The sequence below is a fragment of the Equus quagga genome, chromosome 9 (genome assembly GCF_021613505.1).
Source record: "Equus quagga isolate Etosha38 chromosome 9, UCLA_HA_Equagga_1.0, whole genome shotgun sequence".
Lineage (NCBI taxonomy): Eukaryota > Metazoa > Chordata > Mammalia > Perissodactyla > Equidae > Equus > Equus quagga.
In genome coordinates this window covers 7,903,930-7,927,635 of record NC_060275.1, presented here as the reverse complement: position 1 = coordinate 7,927,635, position 23,706 = coordinate 7,903,930, and positions in this window count along the sequence as shown.

Genomic DNA, 23,706 nt, shown 5'->3' with positions numbered 1-23,706 from the left:
ATTAGGCAGATGAGCAAGACTTAGAATTGTTATGGAGGTCTTGATAACTAAGGGTTTGGCTAAATGTGCTTATGCTGTAAGTGGTACTTTTTAGTGATTACTCTGGGTATTACAATAGACATGTGTATTGTGACATAGATGTAACTGATGTCAGTGTTTTAACACTTGGAGTGAAGTGTGGAAACCTTACTTCCACTTAGGTTCCTGTATCGTCCCCACTTTTAAATAACATCCTTAGTATCAGATGATGTTATAATTTTTGTTTCAAAGATCACTGCTCATTTAGAAAACTCATGAGGAGGATTAAATTTACTTATATTGCTTTTCTTTTCCATTGTTCTTTCTTGCACCCTAAAGCATCAATTTTCTTTTTTTATCATATCCTTTCTGTTTGAAGAAATTCCTTTAGCCATTTTTTAAGGGTAGATCTGCTAGTAACATTTTTTTTTCTGTTTTTCTTCATCACAAAATGTGTTTATTTTCCCTTCATTCCTGAAGGGTAGTTTCACTGGATATAGAATTCACAGTTGACAGTTCTTTTCTTTGAGCACTTGAAAATTGTTGTGCCACTTCCTCTGGTGCATGATTTCAGATGAGAAATTTGCTGTCATTGGAATTGGTGTTCCACTAGCAGTAATATGTCAATGCTCTCTGGCTAGTTTCTAGATTTTTTTTTTGTCTTTAGTTTTTAGAAGTTTTATTTTGATGAGTCTTGGCATGAATTTCTTTGGGTTTATCTTATACAGAGTTTGCTTAGCTTCTTAAATCTCTGAGTGTATGACTTTTGCTAAATTCAGGAATCTTTCGGCCATTATTTCTTTAAATGCTCTTTAATCCCAGTGGTTTTCTCCTCTCCTTCTCAGTATCCAATGATATGAATGTTGGACCTTTTGTTATTGTCCCACAGGTACCTGAAACTCTGTTAATTTTTGTCTACACTCTTTTCCCTATTGTTGAGATTGGTGAATTCTATTGATCTATTTCTAAGTTCACTGATTATATGCTCTGTTATTTCCACTCTGCTATTGAGCCCATCCAGTGAATTTTGCTTTTCATTTCCTTTATTTTACTTTTCATGTCTACAATTTCAATTTAGTTCTTTTTTATAACTCAATTTCTTTGCTGAAATTTTCTAGTTTTTCATTGGTTTCAAAAGAATTTGTTATTGCTTGCTGAATTATTTTTAGGATTAGTTTATCATCCTCATCAGATAACTCCAACATCTGATTTACCTTGATGTTCACATCAGTTTACATTATCTTTTCTCATTCAACTAGTCACTTGGTTCTTAGTATAATGGGTGATTTTCAATTATATCTTGGACATTTTGGCTCTTAGGATACACTAGGTCTTACTGACTGAATTAATTAATTTATCTTTTAGCAGGCATTCACCTGTTTAGGTTTAGTATGCAGGTCCTGGCCTGCCTTTGTCAGCTGTGGTTCTAATGATAATTAATTTTCAGAATCCTTGTTATGCTAATTTGGTCTGCTTGGTTTACTTTGTGTCATTGGGGCTCCCACCGGTTCCTGCTGGTGGTACATGAGATGGGGGCCAAAGGCAGTTTCCCAGTTGAGGGTGCCTTTTGCCTGTGGATGGAAAAATCCCTTCTGGCTGAAAGGGAGAGTTTCCCTGGTCAGTGGTTTTTGCTGTAGAATCCCCTCTACCTGCAACATGTGGAGTGGGCTTCCCAGACAGGCACTTGTCATGGCAAGATCCCCCTTGCTGGTGTCTCTAGCCTCCCAGTATCTCTTGGCATGGGAAGGAAGTCTCAGTGGGGAATGGGGAAAGGAGAGAGTATGTCCTAGGGTGTTTATTGATCCCTCTTGCCAGAGGTGTTGGGTTTGCCTGGTGTTGTTGACAAGACTCCTGTTCGATCCCACAGACCAATGAGCATAGTTGAGTTGTCTTCAGTGGCTAGGATGGGTGTTAGAGACCTGAGTCTCCTTCTTCTGTTAGGTGGGTCTTCATTAAATCATAAGATCATAACCTGCTGCTATATTGCTCCTTTAGTCCTTTGTTCTTAACTAAGTTTGCCTTTGTCTTCCCACCTTTTTGAGTTTTCCTTTGGTTGTCTTGTGTATTATTTCAGAGTTTATATTTGTGCTCAGTGAGAGGAGCAGAGAGAGAGAGTTTACATCACCTTGAACAGGTCAGAAGTCCTCAGTGTTCAAATGTGGATTTCTGAAAACACATGTTTTAAGAAACAAACACAGAGCTTCACCAATGTACTGAGAAAGACAAATCTAGGAAGGCAGTTGGTGTTTCTCCACCTCTTCTTCTTTTCGGGATCTTTCATGTTCTTTTCTACTCCTCTTTCTCTCCCATTTTCTCTCTTTTTTTCCCCTCTCAGATTCAGCACCTAATATGAAAGTTTTGCACAGTCAAAAGTAAGTGGTACTTTAAAAGTAATATTTTGATCATTCCTATTGGTTATTGCTTTGCTCTTCAACTTACTTTGTTTCTCAGGTAGTTGTTGTTTCAGAATGTTATATAATATTTTCCAAACTACAGCCAAGAGTCCAGAATGTGGAAATAGATTATTAATTAATTGTCATAGCCCTAAAAATTTTGACATTGTTGTTCAGAACCTACAACTCTACAGCTTAAAGATTTTCAGTGTATTTGGATTTATTTTCAAACATACTAATTGTTATCCTTGAAATAGGTGTAAGTATAATAGCATGAAAAGTGATATATGAAAACTTTATTTAAAATGATTATTTGCATTATCTGTAATAGAAATTAAAAGTAAAAGAACTGATTTTATCATATTTTCTTAGACTTTAATTATAAAGTAATTGGAATTGGACTAATTCTTCAAACACTTGTTTTCAGTATTCAATTAACTTTGCAGACTCATATCGGGGCTAAAAATTGGTCAGATAAAATTTCAAAAATGCTTGCCTTTGAGCAATGTGATCACTGGTGGTTTCTTAAGGCCCTGGGAATTGGAGGTTTGGAAATGTGAGTTAGAGGTTATCTGCGTTGCCTGTTTCTTTTGAGTAACAGGAGTCAGCATGTGTTTGGCTTCCCTTCCTTGTTTGTTTCTAAATAACATCATAGTAAGCACTGCATGTTGGATGATGTATATGCTGCACTGGTCATGGTTAAAATAGACTTATTTTTGTTTCCATTAGAGGGACTCTCTAATTTTATCTTGTCCAACGTATGGCATAGTTTATTTTAGTTTTAAAACTTTTGTAAAATAACAGTCTCAGTATGTTCTTAATTTGGACTGATTGTCTTCTTATGTGTGCAATATTAAATTTAGAGTTTTTAGAATAGAGTGACGTGGAAGGAACATAAAACCTGACCAAACAACACAGGACTCATAACTCTGCTGTAATAAACACTATTTAAAATTTTTACATTTTCAAAATTAAAATCAGTGTTATACTTTGGATTATGAGCTGTTTTGGATCATTAATGTAAACACTTTGCTATCCGCTTACGTGGTGCGAGTTGGTAGAATAATAGAATTCTGCACTGTAGGATGGGCATTCTAATTCTTGACTGAGCATCAGAAGGCACATGTTTTCCTGACGAAAGGGTGACAATTTCTTTAATGTCGGTACAGTATTTACATGAAACTTCTTAAGTACTTGATACCTGTTGTAGAGCAAAGAGCTCTCCTAGCTGATGCTCCCAGAAATCACGTATGTTTGCACTGACCCCCAGGTTAGAGAAAGCATTGAGAAGGCTCTCTAAGACTGGAAAGAATTATGTTAAAGCCTCAATAATTAAGAATCTCATGTTTTTAAAGACTTTCACAAGAAAGTATTCACCTTGAAAAGTATTTCCCAGAATTAAATTTTTTTCACCAGTTTGTGCTTGTTTCACCATCTATAATGACTCTCATATTTCCTTATTAGCTTGTTGGATGAGAATGTGTATAACTGGGGAAATATGTTATCTGGTTCCTTTTCCTGTCCTCTTCCTCCTCATATCCATCTCTCATCATCGTCATCATCATTATCTAACTACCAATTATTGACAAACTATTATGTGTCAGGCACTGTGTATAGTACTTTAGATGTCTATTGGTGCATAAGTTATGCATTATTGACATGTATTGTAAGAGTTTATGTGGAAACTTTTTAGAATATATTAAAACATTAACTTTAAAAAATCTTATTGATTGAAAATACAGCAGAATTTTACTAGATATCTATTACATTTTTCCTAGCTATATAGTTCTCATTAACTGGCTCAATATCATAATTTGGAGATCCAAAAGTATAAATAATCAGTAAATTAATAAACAATAAATAAATTACATTTTTGTATAGTTATTAAGGTTAGACTCTTTTCTGTGTGTTACATGCATTATCTAAATCTTAGAAGCAAATCTATAAAGTAGCAAGTAGTAGTATCCTTGTACAAAGGTAGAAGTATAATTCTTAGATAACTTAAATAATTTTCCTGTGGTTGCATAGATAGTATGCAGTGAAGCTGGAATTTAAATCCATGTCTGGTTGCAGTAGAGAAATGGGAAATTTGGTAGACATAAAATCTAGTTTGTTTAATTTTAAATACTTGATACAGAAATTATTTTGGATTCTTGTTTATTTCAAGTGAAGAAAACCACAGATATTTTTTTCCATTTTGATTTATGACTATTTTTATACTCGAGATAGGTTTTTGTTACTTAGTCTAATGGGTTGGTTTCCACTACTGTATATTTTCATATTCAATGTGTACAATTCTGTAAAATTTTGCCGACTGTTGATCAGGTCTCTGGATATCATGAAAGATGAAGAGCATGACCAATCTTAAGTCATGTGACAAGGTTAATTTAAAATTCATATATCCTCGCCATCAATTTTTGGTACCCTACCCCTGTTGTGGCAATATGTTTTGTCCTCTCACTTACAGCAAGCATCCTAAGTCTGAAGAAACCCTCTGACATTTCTGAACATGCCAGCCCAAATCTGCATCTCCACACCACTTTTACGCCATGTAGATTTAGATAGCAGAAAAGAACAGGGTAGAATTTGGTATGTATCCTTATCCATCCACTGCCTGTATCCTTTTACATCTTTTCTTTCAATGGAGTTCAACAAACCAACACATCTTATCTTCCACACCATATCACTAGCTAGAATTTTATTCTTGAATTTTAATAGACCATTCTTTCTCATTGTACTTAGACAGCTTTTGGAAGTTAGTACAATGCTTTAGTTCATATAGAAAATAAACTGCCTTAATGATACATTTCTGAAGTGAGAACCAAACCATCTATTGCCAGATGTGTTATTCCATTGCTCACCACCCAAACACCTGGCAACCACTGATCTTTTTTCTGTCTCTATAGTTTTACCTTGTCCAGAATGTCAAACAATTGCAGTCATGCAGTATGTAGCTTTTTAATGGCTTTGTAGCTCATTTAAAAAATTTCTGAATAATAATCCACTACATGGATACCACAGTTTTTCCATTTACCTTTTGAAGGTTATCTTGGTTGATTGCAGTTTCTGGTAATTCTAAATAAGGCTGCTATAAACATTTTCATGCAGGCTTTTGTGTGGGCATGAGTTTTCAGATCACTTGGGTAAATAACTGTTTGATTTTGTGAGAAACTGCCAAACTGTCTTCCAAAATGGCTGTACCAGTTTACATTCACATCAGCAATATATGAGAATACAGTCATGCTCTTCATAATGATGTTTCAGTCACCCATGGACTGCATATGCGATGGTGGTCTCATAAGATTACTACTATATGGCCAGGTGTGTGGTAGACTGTACCATCTAGGTTTGTGTAGGTACACTCTGTGATGTTCCCACAATGATGAAATTGCCTAATGATGCATTTCTCAAAACATAGCCCCATTGTTAAGCAATGCATCACTATCTGTTTCACCATATCTTTCCAGCAGTTGCGGTTATTGGCTTCTTGAGTTTTATCCAAATAGCTATGTAGTGGCATCTCACTGTTGTTTTAACTTGAAATTCTCTACTGACAAATGATGTTGAGAATATTTTCATACACTATATATCTTCTTTGGTGAAGTGTCTATTCAGATCTTCTGCCTATTTTTAAAACAAATTTTCTTATTGTTGTATCTTTGAAAACACATTTTTAGGGGCCGGCACAGTGGCACCGTGGTTAAGTGTGCACGTTCCACTTAGACGGCCTGGGGTTCGCCGGTTCAGATCCTAGGTGTGGACACGGCACCGCTTGGCACGCCATGCTGTGGTAGGCGTCCCACATATAAAGTAGAGGAAGATGGGCACGGATGTTGCTCAGGGCCAGTCTTCCTCAGCAAAAAGAGGAGGATTGGCAGCAGTTAGCTCAGGGCTCATCTTCCTAAAAAAACCACAAAACATCTTTAACTTTTAATTTCGAAATTATTTCAAATTTATGCAAAATTTCAAACACATTACAGAGAATTGTCCTATAAATTTCATCAGATGTACCAAATATTACATCTTATAAAATGATAACTTCATAAATGTTATTAATTAAGATCAGGACTTATTCAAATTTTGCCAATTTTCAGTTATGTTCCTTTTCTGGTCCAGGGTCAGAACTAGTATCATGCATTGCGTTTAGCTTTCATGTCTCTTTGGTGGCTTTTAATCTGTAATAGCTCCTCAGGCTTTGTCTTTTAAGTCCTTGAGAGTTTTGAAGAGCACTGGCCCAGTTATTTGGAAAAATATGCCCCTGCATTTGGGTTGTATGATGTTTCCTTATGATTCAATTCATGTTACACAGTTTTGGAAATAAAATCACAAAGCAAGAATGTGTCCATTTCAGCGCATCATATCAGGAGGCATGTCATGTTGATTTGTTTGTTCAGTTAATGGTGATGTTAACTTTAATCACTTGGTGAGGGTGTTGTCTGCTACGTTTCTCTACTGTGAGTTTATCTATATTTCTTGTAATAAACAAGTATATTCTGAGGGGATTCTTTGGGACCATATAAATATCCTGCTTTTTGTCTTGCGTTAGTGTGCTCATTTTAGCATTCACTGATGATTCTTGTCTGAAACAATTATTACTTGTCTGATGCCCAAAAGTGACTTTTCTATTTTTATCATTCCTTACTCATTTGTTAGTTGGAATTATCCTACAACAAAGGACTCCTTTTTTGTTTATTTATTAAATTGCTTGTTTATATTAGTATGCTCTCATGGTTTCTTGTTCAAATCTATGGGATATAATCCGTTACTAACATTTTTGCTCAAATTGGCTCATATTTGGCCATTGGTAGCCCTTTCAAGTAAGTTCCTCTGCCCTTTTGACATGCCCTAAATTTACTGTGATTTGAAACACATCAACAGTCAGTTAGACAATATATTCCAATAAAAAGGAAACATAAACAAAAGAATTAACCTGTCATACAATCCAAATTTATGTATTTGTGTGATTATGTGTGAGTATGCATATAGATGTTTATTATTGTTGTTTAAAAAATATGTTTATTATTGTTGACATTGAATAATATATTTTAAGAGTCACTGACCATTGATTTTTTTTAAATCACATAAGCTCTACAGTGTAATATTTTCCTCCAGAAACAAAAAATAATATTCTTCACGAGGTAGTTTTGCCTGAAGAAAGTTTCTGTTCAAGCTGATAGGTCAATTGATTCATTTACTCAACAAATATAACTGAGAACACATATCTGGGTCAACCAGAAAGGTGATACTAGAATAACTCACTTTTCCTCTCATCCTTTCTCTGGTTGATATCTGGACACTGATGAGAAGAGGTCGCTGCTCTAAAATAATACATCTGAGGCAACCCATAGCATTTAGCCAGCATCTTTAGTTATTAGAATATAAAAACATGAATTCACTGAGGACATGAAGGCAGGTTTATCTGAATGCTGACACATTACTGATAATGCTGTCTAGCACCTTGTTCTACTTGTGTTTCACATGTGATGACAAGTAGCCATCATCTTTGCAGCAAAAAATGGACTCCATTTTTACATCAGAATTTTCTGCTCATGTAAATACATTTTTTTCATCTTTAGTCAACCCCTGTAGAATTTCACAGATATCATGACTAAAAATTAGTTTTATCTTATTTTGTTATATCAAGCACAGAACCTTACAGCCCAACACAACAAAAGTAAATCTCACCAAAGAATATTTCTTTTATTGGGGGAATTATTTTGGATATAAAAGCCTTGTACCTCCAAGAAATCTGTATGCAATAGTAAGATCCAGAGTAAAAGCCACTGAGGAATTAAGAAATAAGCACCAGTTCTGAGATGGCAACCTTAGGAAAGAGTGAACCAGTGGATTGTAAATTCCTACTCCTGAAATGGCAAACTTGGGGGATAAAGGCCCCCCCACCCCAGTATCAAATGGCAGAATGAAGAAAAAAATAAACATCATAAAAAATTCAGCCACTGTGAATGGAGTGTATCTTGATTGCTTGGGTGATGCTTGATCTTTGTCTCCTTCAAACAAGGAACTGAGGTGGGAGCTGAGCAATGGCTAAGTCAAGCCATTGGCAGTAGTAGTCATCCCCATCATATTAATTTATCATCTGTTATAGCCACATAGAGAAAAAATTATTGGACCATGAGTTTATCTGGTGTTGGCCAGTCAAAGCAGGGGGCTGTTGCAACTCTTTCCATTTTTATCTGTTACACTCCCATTAGAGGTATTTTTTTTAAAGATCCTAAATGTTAATGTATTTAAATCATTTGACTGCTATTTATTTGAGGGTAGTTGGTTTGTCTTAAATCATGCATGGTAAGAAACTACCAGTTTTGGCTCAAATAAAACTGAAACAACTATGTGTAATGACACTATATGCCTTTTAAGACTGCAGTAGCAATTCATCAAACTCAGCACTGAGAAAGGGAAGATCCCAGGGCTGTTCAGCAGCAAAATACTCTTTTTAACTTCATGCACCTCTTTTTGCAGTCTTTCTGGTTGAGACCTTAACTCTTTGCCATGATTTAAATCATAGTTATTCTAGATGTTTTTTTTTTTTTTTTAAAAAAAAACTTCTGTTATATTAGAAACTTGGAGAGTTCAGATAAGCATAGTGTGGTATATCTCATTCCTCTTCTAGTCTTTCTTTCCTTAAGACCCAAATAAAGCTTATTTTTAATGTGTGATTTTGTGTTTGTTTCCATAGGATTTCCAACAATCTTTCACAAATACCATTACAAATAAAAGTTTCTACTATCTATGCTATTTATTTTTGACAGCCCAGAATATGAATAATTGTTAATTGGTGTACAAATTCTGTATATTTCATATTTTTACAGAGATTTTCACGTCATATGTAGAATATACTGCATTGTGCTTAACAAATCATGCTAGATGAAGCCTGTGAGTTTCTATACTTCTAAGCACTTTCTATACATTATCATGTGTAATGCGAGGAATTTTTATCCATTCACATGCCTACTGTGGGCGTGGCCCTGTGTCTAAGCGCCGAGGGGAAGCCAAATCAAAAGGAGCATGCCCACTGCACTCATGAGACTTAGGTGGCAGGAGGAAAGTAGGTTTGTATCATTCGAGTAAATAGACAATTGTGAATTGTGTAAAGTGCCATGAAATGTAGAGGTTGCGTGAAGACTTCCCACAGGAAGCGACACTTGACAAGTTCAGTACACAAAAAAGCAATAGTTAGGAAGACAGCATTTTTGAAGACCCTGGGATAGGAAGGAGTGTCACTGAATTTGAGAAATGGAAAGAAGGGTTGTGTGGCTGGAGGAAAGGTGAGGCTGGACAGTGAGCTCAGGCTCTATGAGGAAAAGTGGTAGCTCAGGTTAAACCTGTTAGTCTTGGAAGAGCAATAGAGAGAGACTGCAGAATTTGAAGTTTAGAGGGATGTGATTTGTAACGATATTCACATTTTTAAAAGAGCATTCTAGTTACTGAGGAGAAAACAGAATGGAGTGGGAGAGAGGGGTGTGGCCTGTCGGAGAGTTCAGAGAGATGAGAAGCTAAGTCGTGCTGCAGGAAAGGGGACTTTGGTCTGTCTTGAGTCAAAGCCTGAGCACGTAAACAGTATCCCAACTTCTGTTCCGAAGACTGTGCATTTTTAATGCCTAACTATGGGCAGTCAGGATTTCTGTTACTCCCTTTGAAAAGCAACAACTATAGAGTAAAAGTGAAGCGTTGCATAGTTTTCAGGCTTTTGCCTGGTAATTCTCTGCCCTGACTACACCTTGCAATCAGCTGGAGAATTTTTCAATTTACTGGCCCGTGAGTTCCACTCCCAAGGAATCAATGCATTTGTGATACTGTGCAGACATTCCTATTTTATAAAGCACCCCCGCAGATTCTATTGTAAACATAATACACATACACATAAACACAGTAAGTTGACTCAAGTCTAAATATACCCTGGGCTGTTTGATATCTCCTTTGGTGGTCACACAAATATTCTCTTAGAGTAATACCAGACACAACAAAGAAATGAGGTGTCTGTGCTTGACAACAGAGTTGTTCCAGTTATTTCCTCTCTCCCTAAATCACATTCCTCAGGAGAGCTCCACTTGAAGCAGAATCAACAGAAGTATTCACGGCCCATCTCTTTCAGTGAAATAATTATGCATCACTGTAAGTTCTGGAACCGTCTTTCCTTCATTTTGGCCCTCTAAACTACTGGTTCAAAATGTCCTTTCCTCAGTGAGATGGAAAAGAACATGATATCTGGTTTCTTTTCCGCTGAAGAACTAATAATGAGAAAATATTATATCTGTCTTTGTCAAGTAAAGACCCCAGGAGAAATCTAGAGTTGTTCCAACTAGCATCTCATTACAAGTGGAAACCTTTATCATTTTAACTCCCCCAAAACATTTTTTGTTGTGTGATTTTTTTGCCTTTGAAAATTAAAAAATTGTTTCATGATCTTTGGGTCCAAGAATAGTCCCTTGGAGTTTAACAGCCACCAATGTCGTCTTTAAATAAACTATATATTATGATTCGATGGGGAGAGAGTGTTGATATCATTCGTTAATATATAGAAACATAAAATTACTCTTTTGGAGACCATAGATGTTTCAGGGGCCTAGTTTCTAAAAAAAAAAATTAACCACATAATTTCTAGAAAAGATTATTTTACTGAGGTTTATTAGAATTTATAGAATACTAGATCCCAAATCATTTTATGGTGTCAGAGTCAAGTGGTGATTGCATTTACTGTTTAAACCCGTAGAGTCATATGTATCCCTCTGCGATATCATGAATTAGGAGATATTAACTGGTTAGCCCTGTCACATTTATTCTCTGGTGTATCCTGTCTAGATTCTTTCCCTTCATCCTTCAGCTATTTCCCACTTGTTGGGAAGCCCAGTTTATGTGTCAACTTGGCTAGGTGATAGTCCTCAGTTATTCGGTCAAACTCTAATCTGCGCTTTGCTATGAAGATATGTTGTAGATGTGATAAAAGTCCCTACTCAGTTGACTTTACATACGGGAGATTATCCTAATCTGAGTGCGCCTGGTTCAATCAGTAGAAAGGCTTTAAGAGTAGAACTGAGGATTTCCTGAGGAGAAAGAAATTCCGCCTTTGGACAGAAGTTTCATTGCCCTTTCTGATGGTCTGCCTTATGGTTTTTGAACTTGCCTTGCCAGCCCCCACAATCCTGTGAGCCAGTCCTTTACAATATTTATCTTAAAGCATACCTCCTCTGGCTCTGTTTCTCTGGCTGAAGCCTGTCTGACACACAGGCCTGATATTTTAGGTCCTCACTGTGCTTCTCCCATCTCGGCATGCTCTGGAGCAGTGCCCCTCAGACTTTAATTTGTATACAGGTCATCTGAAGATCTTGTAAAACACAGATTCTGTTTAGTAAGTCTGGGGTGGGGCCTGAGGATCTGCATTTTCAACAATCTCCTAGTTTGGAGGTTGGTAAACTTTTTTTGGTAAAATGCCAAGTAGTAAATATTTTGAGCCGTGTGGTCTCTGTCAGCACTGCTCATTTCTGCTGTTGCATTGCCAAAAAAACCATAGACCAGGTGTAAACGAATGGATGTGGTTTGCTCCCATAAAGGTTTATTTACAAAAAAAGGTGACAGACCTGGGTACTGAAGATTGCTGACACCTATCTTTAATTCTACCAACGCCGTTGGTTCAGGGGCTACACTTTCAGTAGCAAAGTTTTAGAGCAGAGGTCCACAGCAGCAATACATAAATTCTTGTTCTGAAGTCTGTTATGTTCCAGGGGTATGCTGGAGCCTTCTACAACCAGCTCATGAGAACCAATTTTTAAATATTAAGGAATTTTGTGAGCTATTTGTTAAACTATTATTGTGTTGAAATTGGCCCTGGTGGAAGTATTTGAACCACAGAAATCAGCAAATGCTAAAAATCAGAACTTTTAACATTTTCCCCTTAGAGCAGGTTTTAGCAGCAAACTGCTGGGGTGAACTCCTTCACGGTTATTTAGAATTTGAAATTTATCCAGTCTGAAAGAATTATAAAAATATACTATATAAAATGCAAATGGATTATTTCAGCTGACATTTCTTAAATATTTTGTTAAAATTTGACTTTTGGGTGGAGTCTCCTCAAACACAAGAGACGAGATTCATCTGATTCTTTTTCCTGGCCATGGAAAAATAAAAGTTGAATCAAAAATATACATAAATTTTGGCACTTGTTTTTCCCTTTAGAGCATGAAAAAGTGTCAGCAGATTTTTAGACCACAAATAGTTGGCCGACTAAGGAATTAAAGGTCACCTCATTCATTTCTCTCACATATTGTCTGTGTTCAGTGAGAGGCAGCACAATACTGAAAATCAAAATGCTGAGAATAAAAGAACTTATTTTCAACTCAATTGACAATATCTATTTTCTTACTGGGGTTTGACAGAGACATCTTTTATTAGATGTTAGTATCATCCCTGGTAGAAGTGTAAGGTAAATTTGTAAGCATTTAGTATTAAAAGTGTGCTCATCTTTACATTTTATATATAATGCACAGAGCCTGACAGGTGAAATGAGCAATTAAAATGTCATCGCCTATAACAGCAGAGCTGGGCATGGGACTCAGACCTCCTGGCCTCCTGGCCAGTGGTATTCCACTGTCTACCAGCCTTGTTCACTGTTTCTTTGCTCCTACTATGCACCAGGCTATGTGCTAGGCTCTGGGTGTATAAAGTTGAGTAAAAGATGTTCCCTGCTCTCAAGAAACTTACGGTCTCCTATAAGTAAAGAAGTAATTTCAGTGTGTTAAAAACTTTAATGCAGGTGGGAAAAACGTTCTGCAGGATTATAAAAAATCAAACAAAGAACGCTGCAAAGATAAGTTGAGAAAACGTTCCAAGAGAAGGAACATTAGTTCTGTTTCTTAAAATGAATGTTCAGGGAAGGAGTAAGTGAACCATGAATGCATGCAGAATAAACAAATGAATGGGTAAAACGATTAGCCCACTGTCTCACTGTAACGGTATTCATATGATCAGTTCCTTTTGTCTTACTTTCGCTCTTCTCTCCAGGAAAGGGAGGGGTTTCTATAGAGATGCTTGTTGAAGGGGATGAGAAAGGAAATGCTTGGGGTCCATGTATCTCCCATAAAAACAACACACTTCCAAGGACAGCAAGGACAAAGTGTGAGGAGGTATATTTCTGAAATAATCTATTAAGAAGTTTAAATCTAGCACTCAGTCTTGGAGAAGAAAGAGAGGCTGGACGGTGGTTTCTATGGCTCTCAAGGCATTCAACTCTTGACTGTTAGTTCGTAAAGCTCCTTTCTTTGGGCTGCTCCATTTACCTTCAGAGGTGTGCGACCATGGCTTGCACTGGCTCTTGAGAGACAACTGTGTGCATCTCTTCCCAATTTCATGTTTGGTGAGATCAGGTTGGCAGCCTGCACTTAGCCGTGGTGGGAGTATTTAGACTACAGAAATCAGCAAATGCTGTAGATCAGTGACTAGGATTTTTATAGAGAGGTTGTTTACTAACATCTTATTGTTTCATCAGTTTTTACAAACTGGCAGCAGGGTAGAAGATGTGACTGGACTGAAGGCAACGCAAGGACAAAGTTCTAGAGATAGGTGGAGATGATGGGCTGGAGCTGGGCGGTGGTCCTGATAGGGGTAGTCTTTGAAGGGCTGATGCCAGCATTCCCTCCATGTGGGAACACAGAATGGGTAAGGGTGAAAGAGGGACTCTCTGTGCCATGGGGAAGGGGACAAGAGTCACCTACATTGCACTAGTATCGTCCTTGATAATTGGCATTGTATGTACGTGTGCGCGTACACCTATGTGTGGAGAGAAATCCATCCAACACGTTGATTTTCCCTGAAGGCACTTCTCTGTTATCTGGATGTCTTCCCAAGTTTGGACCGCTTGTCTGGTGCCTTCTGCTCGTTCAGCACAAAGGCAAGCTTTGGGGATTCAGGGAAACCCCAAAGCCTGCCCGAGAGTTGCCTCAGTGTTGGCCTCAGCTTTTACCCAAAGTATGTAAGTGACATTTAATTTAAATTAATTTAATTAATTAATTTTTTATAATGAGAGATTACATCTTAAAAATTTTTGGAGCAAATTTAGCTAAACAGCACTGCACTCCCATGTTTATTGTTGATTTTCAAAGTTTCTTTGCTGGATTCCTTCTCCATTTACCTGGTTCTTTCCAGATGTTGCCATCTCCATCTTTTACAGGCTTTTTTTTTATCTCTCTGGAATTTATTCTTTGGGTTAGTTTGTTACAGCAAAGAACATTTTGCCTCCAGGTGAAATCAATAATGTTGACTACAGAGGTCTTTTGCTGGCTAGAGAGATTTTGTGCATTCATATTTTGGCATGTCTCTTTTCCTAACCTAATTCTTGTTTTCTGTTTTGCTTAAGGGACCACAACAATGTCATCTAAAAGATATTATGGTCTAACTGGACAAGTTTCTGTTTTCTTTCCTTTCATGTTGTCAGACACTGCAGGCAGTGAATGTTTAACAGGAATGGGGGCACCGAGTTCTGACGGTTCTTCCATCTTTTGTACCTCTCCTTGGGGCAGCGAGGCTCAAAGATACAAAGTCACCCCTCCCATGGCCCCTAGGCTGAAGTCTATATTTCCTTAACATACGTCAAAATGATATTAAAATTGATTGTGGACAGATTTCATTTTCAGTAATATAATTTCATAAAAATTACTAACAGGGGACTTTTTTTTTGGTCACTTAAGTAAACCTCTCATACTCACTTCTTTATTTTAGTTTGTCAGAAGTGCCCCAAACTAATTTATTTAGTTGTGGATGAGACCATGGCTGTGCATTCTCAATCCTGGATAATTATTTCCCTTACTGGCTTTTGTCCTTGTAACACAGATAACTTGAAATGAAGCCCTTTGAAAATCAGTTTCCAAATATAGATCTTTCCTGAGTGTGATTTTGGGGGCTACTTTCATTAAACTGTTCAGAAATCTAATAATTAAAATATTCTCCCAAGCACAGCATCTAGTACTTATAACTCCAAGGTACAATATAGAAATGAATTTAGGAAAGTATTCCTACAAATTCCACTTGAATATTCAATTCCCTATGATAAATATACATAGGTTCACTTGAGTGGAAATCGAACAATATTTGTAACATTACCAGAAAGTAAGATAATAAATGTATTCATCATATTATTATTTAATGTTTTCATCATGATTAGCAATATTTTGAACAATGGAAAATAAATTCTCCTAACATAGACAAAAAGTTCAAAATCATGTATCACTTTCATATTACTAATTCAAATTCTATACCCTAGGGAAGTCCTACTCAAAATGATTTTAACTATTAGTCCCTTTTGTGTTTTACATCTTGTACATAAATATATTTACAATGTGTTAATATAGAACAAACTCTATATTAATCTTTTATCATTTATTTCAAATGCATAATCAGGTGTTAAGACTATGATGAAAAGTTATTTTCTTTCAAGTGCCATTTTAGAGGAAAAACAAAAATATCGATATACAGAGGATCCAAGTAAATTAATCTGATAATATAAGTGAATTGAGCAAGCTGTGCAGTATAAATATTTTAATCACTTCTTGATCCAAAAGTGCCACATCTACAAAATGAGCAATTATGTTCCACCTCTTGGGAGTCGACTCTAATTACAAAGCAGTAGGATATTACTAAATGTTAATATATGTAAATATCAAACATCAGGCCCTTGAAATTCCATGTGATTTTTAAGAAGAAAATATACTTTGTTTCTTGTAAATACTTTTGGCCTAAACTATATAGGGTCAGGAGTTGAGGAGTATTAATTGTCTTTTAAGCACTTTATGTTATAAAATATTATTCACTGGTTCTAAGAATGGATATTTAAAAAAATAGCCAATGGAAATACATAAACATTTAGAAAGGTAGCAATTTAGTGTTCTCCATACACTATGTATTTCTATCCTGGAATCATGTACCGCCAAAGGCATCTGGGGGAGCTACAATTTTGAGAACTTTAGGGAGACATTGGGTTTTGGATTTTGGCAATCACTGGTACTGGCTTTCAGACTTGGGACCAGGGGTACTCAGCTGCAGAACTCAGCTCTTTCCAGAAGGATGTATTTAGGTCCTGTGGTGTCTCAGAGGGCTCCTCTGTTCACAGGATCGTATGGGAAAAGGACAATTTCTTAGAGTGAAATTTTGTGTATGTATATGGAACATAATTTTAGATAGAGTTTGGAGATGTGTGTTGGGCTAAATTCTGCAGTGACCCCAAATTCCTTGCCACTGTTATACACACATCTTCTCCCAGTTATTCAGTCAAATACTAATCTAGGTATTGCTGTGAAGAGATTTTGCAGATGTAATTAAAGTACCTGAAGATAGGAAGATGGCACAGCTGGGCCTGACCTAAGCACATGAGCCCTTTAAAAACAGAGAGCTTTCTCTGGCTGGTCACAAGATGGAAGTCAAAGGTGGAAGCAAAAGAAGGATTTGACACACTGTTGTGGGCTTGTCGACGGAGGGGCCTGACAGTAGGGAATAGGGCTCTGGGAGCTAAAAGCAGCCTCAGCTGGCAGCTGGCAAGGAATCAGAAACCTAAGCCCTATAATTGCAAGGAGGTGAACTCTGCATATAAAGAATGAGTGTGGAGCAGATGTCCCCGAGAGCATCCCGATGAGAACTCAGCCTAGCCAACACCTTTGTTTCACCCTTGTGAAACCCTGAGCAGGGAACCCAGCTATGCTGCGCTGGACTTCTGACTCATAGAACTGTGAGCCAAGAAACTGATATTTTAAGCTGCTAAATTTGTGGTAATTTGTTATGCAGCAATAGAAAACATATACCATAGGTAAAAGGCTACATCAACCATCCCACCTGAAACAAATCTCTATGGCCGTTTCTTATAAAATCGGGAAGAATCTCAACAGGTTCACGATGATGTCATGAAGCCACAATTTCCTCAAATTTCATAATATGTTTCAATTTAGAAAGTGAGTTATAAGTCGATTTCTCAGTCTCAGAGTCCTACTAGTGCTTGTAGCCTATACTGAGGGTCCTACATTCCCTGTATAATATTGGTTGTTAAGACTGTGTTCATGGACACAAATATGAATAGATGTGTCATTGGAGATAGAGAAAAATATTTTATGCAAAACTCTGATATGTGTATGTGAAGATCTTATGGTCACAATCAATTTGCCTATCAGAAAAATCATTATTTTGATAAAAGTTTAGTTGTTTACTAGAAATTTCACTCTTGGTTCCTCACGTTTTCTAACCCTCCACTTATGCAAAGCCTGACTCAGATCTTAACCAAAAGTTGTTGACTGTGAAGCAAAACACTCTTTATAATGGTGCTTATTCTTCTTATATAAAATAGCCATGTGAGATTTTTGAGGAAATTGCCAAGAAAATCAGCAATACTCATTTCTTTGGAATAAAGCTAAGAGAAAGATTTCCTGGCATGTTTCAACTGCCATGTCTTTTATCATTGTCAAGAACGCTATGTGCTCACCCAATCAGTAAACACAGTGGAAGTCAATGCCAATTTCCTGTGCATGGTGGAAATTGCCAACAATTTCATTTCAACTTTCCATTGCAGGAATAAAGAACGGAATACTCGTTCGTGTTCTGCACGTGTTATTCAGCCTTGATTTTGCTCTCACTTCCTCATTCTTTTGGCATTTTAGTTATTTTCTGTGCTTTCCATAATTTAAAGTGTTCCTATATCTATTATAAACAAATTTAAAAGTATACCAAATTTACTAGTCACATTTTAGAGATAAGAAAGTAGACTATGTTTAGGGATCCAGCCAAAAATCATAGGGATGACATCTGAGACCAATTTTAGGTCTCTTTATAGTATAAAATGATGACTTAGTATCATAATCAAAATATATTTTATAATGTAGGTGAAATACCACCTCATAAGTTTGAAGAATGTTATTTTGAAAGTAATTTTATCATGTGGCCTTTTTCAAGGGAGTGCTTTTTGGGTACTGAGAGGCCATAGATCTGGTGGCTTACCAAGATTAGAATTTTCTGCTTCGCTCAATAAGTATTCAATATACTACTAGGTTATATTCTCTAAATTCATGGATGCTAAGCTGCATCATGTGTTATGCTCAAAGTGTATTACCCACAGAAATCAGTTTTTTTCATAAAATAACTAATGGTTGCACCCCAACTTGCATTGCAAAATGCTCCATTTAGGTAGGAGAAAGCCTGCAGCAACTCCAGAATGTCATATTGAATGATGCTGTCTTTGCCTTGAAATTTATAGACCAACCAAACACAACCTAAGGTTGAAGTGTATCTTCTATGTAATTTCTCTTTTAAAATAAAAAAGTGCATTAAAAATGAAAATGACATTAATATGGTATTTAAATCATTTAATTTCACAAAATCACACTATTAAAATTATCCTAGAATTCATGAATCAATGAGAGATTTTATTTTTGAAAGTGTTCTTTTTTCCTAGCTTTCAATATTCCATCCCTCCATTTCAAAAAGTACTTTTATTTTTGTATATGTGTGTTTGTGTGTATGGGCTTAGCAGTTTCTGTGGACATGACTTTAAAGCTTTCTCAGACTTGTAGGTATATTTATATTTTTATATATATATACATACATATAAATGGGAAATTTCTATGAGCTTAAAAATATTTTTGGGAATTGGGGTCGTGACTAGTTTTGGAGGAAGAAGAACTTCTCATCTTATACACATTGGTCCATTATAATTTTTACCATGTTCACTTATTTTCATAAACAAAAGAATACTTAAGGTCAAGTGAGTTATGGCAGCTAAAGAGGGAGTGAGAAGCCTGATTTAAGAGAGTTCTTCCTACTTGTAAGTTCCGTAACACCAGGAACAGATTTGGCTTATTCCATGCTGTATTATCAGTGCCTAGTTGAATATCTTGAACATGTTAGAAGCTCAGGGCATGTCAGTACGGAATGACAGTAGAAATTTCTAGGCAGTTGCTTTATATATACTTATCTATATACTTATATACTTTGTATATACTTATATATTGCTATATATATACTAAGTATATAAGTATATATACTTAGTCTTCGTGGAGGCAGTGCTCATTTAGAATATGGTGTCAGCCAATAGTACAATTGAGGAAATATCAATCTAAGGATGCTGGCAAAGGCTAGGTGAGTAATCAGTGCAATGCACCTTGGGACAGTGCTCCCGCACCTGTAGGACAATAAGGGTTACACAACTGGAGCAGAGGTCCAATTCAAAGGAATAGGCAAAAGAATCAGGTTTGAGGGAGAGACTGTAGTGGTAAGCAGGTATGTGCACAGGAAGGTTCTGGACCACCACAAATCAGTCTTAGAGCCAGACGACTCGTTGACTCCACCAGCTGGTATGTAGCCACATCATCTGCCCTGGCGAGGAATTGACTGGAAATTTGTAGAAACTGAGCCTGAAGATGGCATGTGTGGTCAATTTGGTGGTGCTAGAACAGAGAGGAGAACTAATGGTATGGTTTGAGATGTGTATTTTTCTTTTAGCAGAGCTGTCATTATAAAAAGGTAGCATGGCACTTCTCTGAGAGGATAACTGCAATCATGAATACTTCGAGACTCAGGAACCAGTTCATCAGTCACCCGGTGTTGGTCAGAAAAGTCTGGAATTAGGTTACTGATAGCTTATGTCCTCTAAACCTTTAAAATAACATGGCTGTTTAAGAGACAGTCCTCCTGATGGCATTGATGGCCACTCTTGGTTTTCCCTTTTTCTTCTATACCAAGGACTGTCCCTATGTGGCTTGTAAGAACTGTAGGGTCCACAAGTTTTGATGACACTCCATTGGTGAAAAGTTACAGATATTTAGAGATATGTTTTATGTGTTTTATATATATACATATATATATATATATACATATGCATATATATCATGTTTTATATGGGTTTTTGTCCATTATATACCTATTCTACTGTGTTAATATAGTAACAGTGGAAGCTATATTAAAAGTGGAAATTTTCAAAGAATATGATTTTAAGAAGACATAAATAGAAATTTTCAAGTTGTTTCGTTACTCTAGAACGTGGTCTTGCTTATCCCATCAAATAATCTCCCTGGTGGCCACCATACGCAGTGCTTGAGGAGGTAAAGCCAGCAGTGAAGGCATTAAGAACAACCATCTTTAGCTTCCTAAGACAGAGAAAGAAAATATGAAGGCAAAAACAGAGAAAGTGAAACACAGATCCTACAATTGAAATGCGACTGCTGCTTGATAAGAGAGGGAGGGAAGGCACCCAATATTAATAATTTCCTGATACATTTTTTTCCCTAGAGTAATATGGTGGCGTTGATTTTAATAAATCACTGATACACCTTTTTTTATCCAAAGTAATATGGCCTGGAGAATAATAGAATGTCCCTGGCCACAATATCCCATAGGGGACCTGGCTGCCATTCAACTTTACACTCAAAATTTCTGTTATTACTCTCTAAGTAGCTTGTTTCAAAGTCCATTTAGTCAATCACATCACTGTCAGACTCTTCTAGGGAGATGAGTCCTGTGGAATTCCTAACTGTTCTCACTGGGGTCTCTTCTAATCAGACGTAGCCACCTCAGAGAAATGTGAAAAGGAAAAAAAAACCAGAGACTTCTTTTGTTAATCATATCAGAGATGTTGAAGAGAGATTTCAGCAGGTTTCTTTATTCCAAAGCCCCTTCTTGACAATCTCAATTCCATTTTACCTATGGACAATCAAACAGGAATCCACCAATAAGTTGTGCCTTACAAACAAATTGAGGCTATTTCAGACACATGAGATTGTATATGCTTAGCACCTACTTTTTCTTTTCCAGACAAGGAAACTTTAATACAGGCGTTAATTATAATGTTATTAGAAGGACTGGAGGAATGAAGGGGAGATTCTGCCAGTGGGAGGCAAGCAGGATATTGGAAGGTAAGAGGAAGGGAGACTCCTATATGTGTTGGAGTCATTGGTGGCAGCAGCTTCATAGACAGCAGTCCTGGATTCTTGTTCAGGCATCAAAGTTCAAAACCACAGCAGAGGCTGCCTTAGTAACTACTATTTTTTTTTTTTTTCTTTTTTTGGTGAGGTAGACTGTCCCTGAGCTGACATCTGTGGCAGTCTTCCTCCATTTTGCTTGTGCGACACCGCCACCACATGGCGTGATGAGCAGTGTGTAGGTCCATGTCTGGGATTTGAACCCACAAATCCTGGGCTGCCAAAGCAGAGTGCACAAACTTAACCACTACACCACTGGGCCAGCCCCCTTAGTAAGTCCTTTTTGATGAAAGATTGATGAGGAAGAATTCTGCCAAAAAGATAGTATTTTGGATGTGTCAGTTAGAGCTTGTCCAAGATAATTAGTCAAATTTCTATTTTTCAAAATGAGAAAATTTAATGGTTTATTTCAACAAACATCAATCACCTACTTTGGGTAAGAGTCTTGCTATAAATTGTAGAATTATACCCATGAACTTTTCATTTCTACTGTTTAGTAGATGGGATAAAACAAGAACAAACAACACGTAAAGAACAATTTTGTCTCTGTCATTCCTCTTCAATCCAGTAGCCGTGGCCCTGGTCCAGAGCAAGAGAGACCTCATTCCAGGTGGAAGCATCAGGCAGCGCATTTCCCTGGTTGAATAGCACTCACTCCCAGAGTGACTCTTTGAATGTAGACAGATTGGCAATCAGGCTCTCTTCTCTCAGATCTTAAATTGTATAAATTTAAACCCAACCCTTGGCCCTAAGAATCATTATTTAATCCCAGGAAGTAGAAATTTCAGGAAAGACCCTAATATTTTGCTTTACTCTCATTAGTACACTCATTCTTTGTGCCTCTAAATCTGTACATAAAATCCTTTTACAGAATCACATCTCCTATTCCGAAAAGTAAATAGTATTGTTCAAAGATGTATATGTGTTTTTTTTTTTGTATTGTCAATAAAGGTATTCCTCAACTTTTATTTTCTGTTTTCCAATTACTGTGTGCTAAAATAAAATACAGGAAGGGTCCTAAGAGAAATGTGACTAGTATTATGTAGACCACGGGAAGAAGCAGTATTATCCAAGAGAGTTTCATGTAACAGGCATTATTTGAGATGCAACTAACAAGGAAGAAAAATGGGAGTGAGTAGACTATGGAAGGAATATACTCAAGATAGAATGACTAGGTTTTAAAGATTTATTTTTTTTCCTTTTTCTCCCCAAAGCCCCTCGGTACATAGTTGTATATTCTTCATTGTGGGTCCTTCTAGTTGTGGCATGTGGGACGCTGCCTCAGCATGGCTTGATGAGTAGTGCCATGTCCGCACCCAGGATTCGAACTGACGAAACACTGGGCCGCTTACAGCGGAGCGCATGAGCTTAACCACTCGGCCACGGGGCCAGCCCCAATGACTAGGTTTTTTTTTTTGAGCAGAACTTTAAGGATAGAGAAAGGGAATGCTAAAATGTTGGAGTAGATGTGTATTACAAATGGCCCTTAGTGTCAGGGTGGATATTTAGCTCTAATTCATTAGGCAGAAATAAAAATGTTAATGCTATTAACATTACAGTAATGCTCCTTAAGTTAATAGTGTGTAGGATGGGTAGAAGAAGTAAAAGACATGTTTGGAATATTAGTTAGATGATAATTTAGTGGTCAAGTTTCAGATAAGTAAGTTGAGACAATCAATGTTGATGGGACAAAGTTGGCTAAATGGAGTGGAGGAAGAATACTTGAGAGATTTCTCCTAGGTCTTTTGCCTTGAGTATTTTGTAGTAGCATTAGCCCAGCAAGAAAATACGGATTGAGTAATGCTGTATCTGTGTATGTGTGTGTTTTGGTTTGGGTGGGGAAAGGAATTGAGCTTTCGTGGAAAGAGTTGAGTTCCACTGTAAAATACTGAGTTTACGGTATCTACAGATGATCAGATGGTGCAATTCAGTGAGTAATTGGATATATGTGTCTGGAACCCAGGAGAGAGTCTGAATTGTATGTTCAGAACTGGGATGCATTCACACAGCAGTAAGATTTAAAACTTGATTAAATTAATTACAGGGGAAGGAATGTAGAAGGAGTAAAGAATAGGTCCAGGGACAGGACATTGGGAGTACAAGCAGTACAAAGATTATTCAATGGAGAAGACATAGAAATAGCAATTGGAATAAGAGTGAACAGGAAAAGTAGATGCATGGAGTAGAACAAGGAGTGAAGCCACAGACACATGTTGAGTGCCTACTAGTTGTTGGCTTCTCATACACATTCAGTATGCAGTTCCTTACTTAATTTAACCCTTCAAAATCTCTCTAAATAATGCATTCTAATTCTCATTTTATAGAAGTAGGAACTG